Here is a 6000-nt window from a genome sequence, read left to right as displayed (position 1 = left end):
AGTCTATGTAAAAAGATGGTCGAAAACAAAAATAAATAAATAACAGAACACAAAAAAAAAAAACAAAAAACAAGTATATACAGCCAAAACACAGAAAAAAAATATCACGAAAATTTTTCCAATTAAAATTTTAATTGAGTTTTAAAAAATATTCCATTAAAAATGTAATTGATTCAACAATTGTTTTTTTATTGAAAAATCAATCACAAACATTAATAGTATCAATTAATTTTTTAATTGGATCAATTAATTTTTTAATTGACCTTCAACTAATTTTTTAATTTATACTATCATTTCTGTGATTGAAGACATTTCAATTAAAAAATTAATTGGATCAATTAATTTCGTGATTGAACCAGAAAAAAAAATTTTTTTGTGGGAAGTTCGATCGAGCCAAATCTTAAATACCCACCACCATGAATCAAATAAAAAATTTCCTCTGAAAACTAAAATCTAAAAGAATCTTAAACATCGAACGTTATTTAATTATATACGAGCATAATTAAATAACGCTTTTATTTGAAATCTAAATTCTATAGATTTTACCCCGAATGAATACGAGAATTAAAATCTCGAAATGTTACATTCAATATCGGGTAATTTGGATTACCACCTTATGTCCCCTAAAAAGGGAAATCGGAAAAACGGTCTATATTAAGACTTGAAAAAAATGAACTTATAAAAACTAAATTCGACACCGGTTTTTGTGGGCCTAAAATATTTCTAGATTTTAAATTTGAAGTACGCTTTATATATATGGAAATTGATATTTTATATTTTTGAGTTTTAAAAGTTTCTCTAAGTGGTTTTAATGTAATGTGAATCGCCCTTCGGACTCGGCTATAAAAAAGAATTCCCTTGTCTTTCAGCTAAACATGGAATTGACAGCTCTCAGTAATAAGAGGACTTCACCTCTATGGTAGCAAAATGGACTGAATTGTCTACACCCTCAATAAAAATCCTTTAATTACTTTCTTTTTTTAAATAAAATCTCTTCATAAATTGTTAATGTTGTTCTTTCTTCTTTTCGAAAAATTTGGACTTATAGACACTCGATCCAGAAATATTCTACAAAATTTTGAAGAAAATTTTGACAAAAAACTAAAAGAATCTTATTCTGCAGGTTTTGATTTAATTAATTAGAAACTTTTGTAATAATTTTATTTCTTTAGAAAATGTTGTCAACATTTTATTTCTATAGAAAATTTTGTCAAAATGTTATTTCTATAGAAAATTGTGTCAAAATTTTATTTCTATATAAAATTTTGTCAAAATTTTATTTTTACAGAAAATTTTGTCAAAATGTTATTTCTATAAAAATTTTTTCAAAATTTTATTTCTATAGAAAAGTTTGTCAAACTTTTGTTTCTATAGAAAATTTTGTCAAAATTTTATTTCTAAAGAAAATTTTATCAAATTTTTATTTATATGGAAATATTTGTCAAAATTTAATTTCTATAGAAAATTTTGTCAAAATTTTATTTCTATAGAAAATTTTGTCAAAATTTCATTTCTATAAAAAATTTTGTCAAAATTTTATTTCTATAGAAAATTTTGTCAAAATTTTGTTTCTATAGAAAATTTTATCTCTATAGAAAATTTAACAAATTTTTATTTATGTGGAAATGTTTGTCAAAATTTTATTTCTATTGAAAATTTTGTCCAAATTTTATTTCTATAGAAAATTTTGTCAAAATTTTATTTCTATAGAAAATTTTGTATAAATTTTATTTTTATAGAAAATTTTGTCAAAATTTTATTTATATAGAAAATTTTGTCAAAATATTATTTCTATAGAAAATTCTCTATTCAACCGTCGAACGGAACGGACGTGTTTTTCAATAGCGGATAAATTCATCGTAATAGGTACCTACTAAGAATTTCAAGTGTGGTGGGATATTAAGCCACCATGCAGCGAAATTCCAAGTCATCCACTGGGTTGCTAACTTCAGGACCCAGTGGACGGGTATCGACTGGAGTTATAAATCTGGGCAATGACCAAGAGTTAGGCCCAATTAGTCGACCTGTAGACGGGTCGACAGGTGACGACACTATGACAAGTCGAACTTTTTCTAAGGTAACGACATAAAAAGGAGGTATTCCCTCACGAAAGAGTTTCAAGGAACGCAGAAATGCTTTGTTTATCCTAAAGAAGTTAGGATCAGTCGACCCAAGCACGCTGTCGGCTAAACAAAGCGATTCCTTAAAATGGGCTCAAGGAATTCTTGAGACTGGAAAAAGGGAACGATCGCCGGATGAGCTGCCATCCTCCAAAAGGGATCAAAGATCGTTTGCCTCAGTTGCTAAAGACAGCCTTGTGATGGCTATCATTAATAAAGGAGCATTGGACGGTATGGTTCCAAAGCAAAAATGGGGGAAATTGAGAATGCTCTGTCTGTCGTCTACTCACAGGTGCTGCAAAAGTTTCCCGGACCAGATCCTCGACACCAAGAGGCTGGTTGGTATCAAGGACGATTTAAGCTAGTCGAATTTGAGGACCAGAGGTCTATAGAATGTTTTAAAGCTGCTCTGATACTAATTGGTGAAGTTTGGGAAGGAGCTGCTCTAGAGTTAGTCGAGAAGAAAGACATACCGGCTAGACCTAGAGCACATGCGTGGATACCTGCAAACCCTTCTGACCCTGAATCTATTTTAAATAGACTGAAACGATGCAATCCAGATCTTCCAACAGCTAATTGGAAGGTTGGCCGTTTGGATGAAGTGGATGGACCAAGACGGCATGCAGTGTTTATATTAAACACTCAGTCTTTGCCACATCTAGCAAAGTCCCAGGGCCGTGTATGTTATGGCTTTCATTATATCCAAATGAAGGTATATAAAAACGATCAGCTAAAGGATTCAGAAATGGACAATCCTCTGTCTGAATCAGAAGTAAGCGGATCCTCTTGCGAAGTCGAGGGAGATACCAAAGATGAAGACATGGATAGACACCGTATGCGAGAGGAGGTTTCTATTGCCTCAGAACTCACCAAAGTTGAACCTATGGTTATTGCGAGAGTCACCGAGATCTCTGAAGAGAACATTCTTGATGACTCGATTGAAGCGGCTGATGTGACGGTTGTTGAAAATCTCGATGGTCTTACGGATCCTCCAGATAAATCTTCATCATTGTAAGGCTGCATGCGCTGCCTTAAAAGTTCTCCTGATGAAAGGGGACATAGATATAGTTCTTATTCAAGAACCATATGTTTATAGAAACAAAATATGTGAATGAAATGTTGTCAAAATTTTATTTCTATAGAATCTATTCTATTTTTGACAAAAGATTCTATAGAAATAACATTTTGACAACATTTTCTATAGAAATAAAATTTTGACAAACGTTTCTATAGAAATAGAATTTGGACAACATTTTCTATAGAAATATAATTTTGACAAAATTTTTTATAGAAATGAAATTTTGAAAAAAATTTCTATAGAAATACATTTTTGACAAAATTTTCTATAGAAATACAATTTTGTCAAAATTTTATTTCTATAGAAAATTTTGTCAATATTTTATTTCTATAGAAAATATTGTCAAAATTTTATTTTTATAGAAAATTTTGTCAAAATTGTATTTCTATGGAAAATTTTGTCAAAATTGTATTTCTATAGAAATTTTTTTCAAAATTTCATTTCTATAAAAAATTTTGTCAAAATTTTATTTCTATAGAATCTTTTGTGAAAAAATGTTGTAACAAACGAATTTTTTTAGTGATAAAAGTTTAAAATTTTCGAAGAAATTCAAAAAACTTTAACAAAAGAAAAAAGTTTTCGGTAGACGTTTTCTAAACGTTTTTTTTTTCGTGGAGTTGCTCATTAAATATAAAGAGGCAGTAACTAATCGAACTAATATTCCTTAATCTAGTAAAAAATGAGTTGTATATTAATTGAAATTTGCCATTTCTATTCATTATTCTGCACTCCAAATATTTCTGTAGTCATTATAATACCACTGTGGTAGTGATAGGTTAGGTTAGGTGGCAGTCCGATGTATCAGGCTCACTTAGACTATTCAGTCCATTGTGATATCACATTGGTGAACTTCTCTCTTATCACTGAGTGCTGCCCGATTCCATGTTAAGCTCAATGACTAGGCACCTCCTTTTTATAGCCGACTCCGAACTGCGTTCCACATTGCAGTGAAACCACTTAGAGAAGCTTTGAAACCCTCAGAAATGTCACCAGCATTACTGGGGTGGGATAATCCACCGCTGAAAAAATTTTTGGTGTTCGGTCGAAGCAGGAATCGAACCCACGACCTTGTGTATGTTATAGTGATGGATACACAAAAAATATGCCTTTGTAAATTTAATATTGGACGGTGTGAAAATTTAAAATCATCTTAAATTATATTCCCCAAAAAATGAGTAAAAAATATATGTAATAAATATTTACTATTTCCTATATGTCTTGGTATTCGTAATGGGCCAATATAAAGAAAGTCACATAACAAAGTATAAAAAGTATATTAAAATCCGTTTTTTGTTTCTAATAAACTCAACTCGTTAAGTTTTTCATGAAGTGTTGACTATTAAAATACTATTTTCGTGTCATGTTGATTGTGAAGAACTTTTGCACTTCACAAAGTTCCTTTATGTGTATGTTGTGTCTGTGTGTTGGGAATAATAGTAATAGCTACTCTAGTGGTTATTGGTTCGATTCAATCTAAAGTTATTTACAGTGGTTTTTGCTTTTATTTTTATTTTTCTTTTCTTTTTTGTTGTTAAAAGTGTACTTTTATTTTTGGTCTATAGAATTACAGTTTATGGTTATTAGTTTTTCTTTTGTTACTACTACCAAGGAAACCTTTACATTAAAATAGAAATCACAAGGAGTTCAAATAAGGAACAAGTATGAGGAAGCATTACTTTTAAATGGACTGGAATGGAAGGTATACCAAACAAAAGGGAGGCTTATAATCTAGGAAATTGTAAAGAGAGAATAAGGACAAATAGAGAGAGGAAATAAGATATGTTTTTTATCTGTGTGAAATGAGTGGGAGTGTTTGTTTAGCACGTGAAATCTCATTTCCTTCTAAGTATTTGCATACACCCAAACACACACACTTAAATATCATCTGACTTCCGCTCCGCTAGTCTGCGGTGTATGAGCAAGAGTTTATAAAGGTTCTCATTTCATTTATAAGCATAACAGATGATATGCTTCATGGTTTTGTTGTTAGTGCAAGGTACGGGGGATGGGTGTGGTATGGATTTTGGTTTGCAAAAGGCAGTTATGTTCTGTTTGAAAAATTATTATGGTTTCTTTTTTATGATTATTTTTTTTTTTTGTTATTCTTGTTGCTGTTAATATAAGCTTAATTTCTAATTTACTTTTGCTCATTTTCATATTTTCTTCTTGTGGTTGTTACGAAATCCTCTTTTATGCGTTCGATCTGTTTGCATGTGGGGAAAAAAGAAAGAAAAAGAGAAAAAGGAAATACGTTTTTTTTATTTATTTAAATTTCACTCAGGCATATTCTCTTGATCCATAATGTTATAAATTAATATCTTTAAATATATATGAGTATATGTAGGTGTATAAGGTGCATTTGTGTGCTTTTGGATTATTTCTATGGTTTATGATTTGGGGAAGCAGTGGTGGCATAATAGAATTAAGATAATATAAATTGTTCACACTTTTATTGAAGGCACTTCAGTTTCAAGTTTTTATACCCTCCACACGGACGAAAAAGACAGTTTTCATATGTTTGGATGTAAAAATTATATGTTTCGAACTCAAAATTTTTAAATGTAAGCCTATAATTTTCATAAACTAGCATAACATGTTTGAGACATATATGTTAATATGTCAGAACATATTATTTTGGGACATAAAATGTTTGTGAATATAATATGCTTAGATGCAAACATGTATTAATTTGGAAACAGCCCATAAACATATATGTGTTTAGAAAGAGAGACCTAGAGAGTATGTTGCAAGTAAAATAATGGAAGTAACCAATTGACGCCTTAAAAATATATCCACACAAAG

At 30.2% G+C, this 6000-nt stretch overlaps 1 protein-coding gene across 1 annotated transcript in view; it reads right to left on the bottom strand.

Annotated features, from left to right (window-relative positions):
• Window positions 1–3974: 3974 nt before the first annotated feature.
• The window catches only part of LOC142232471 (uncharacterized), a 42683-nt gene continuing 40657 nt past the window's right edge, over window positions 3975–6000 (bottom strand). The window contains exon 3 of the mRNA XM_075303267.1: window positions 3975–5401. The gene's annotated coding sequence lies outside the window, so the exon portion shown is untranslated. The remainder of the gene's footprint in view (window positions 5402–6000) is intronic.

This window comes from Haematobia irritans, chromosome 1, assembly GCF_050003625.1.
Source record: "Haematobia irritans isolate KBUSLIRL chromosome 1, ASM5000362v1, whole genome shotgun sequence".
NCBI lineage: Eukaryota > Metazoa > Arthropoda > Insecta > Diptera > Muscidae > Haematobia > Haematobia irritans.
Note: the sequence above shows the minus strand (reverse complement) of the source record. Positions and strands in the feature narration are given on the sequence as shown.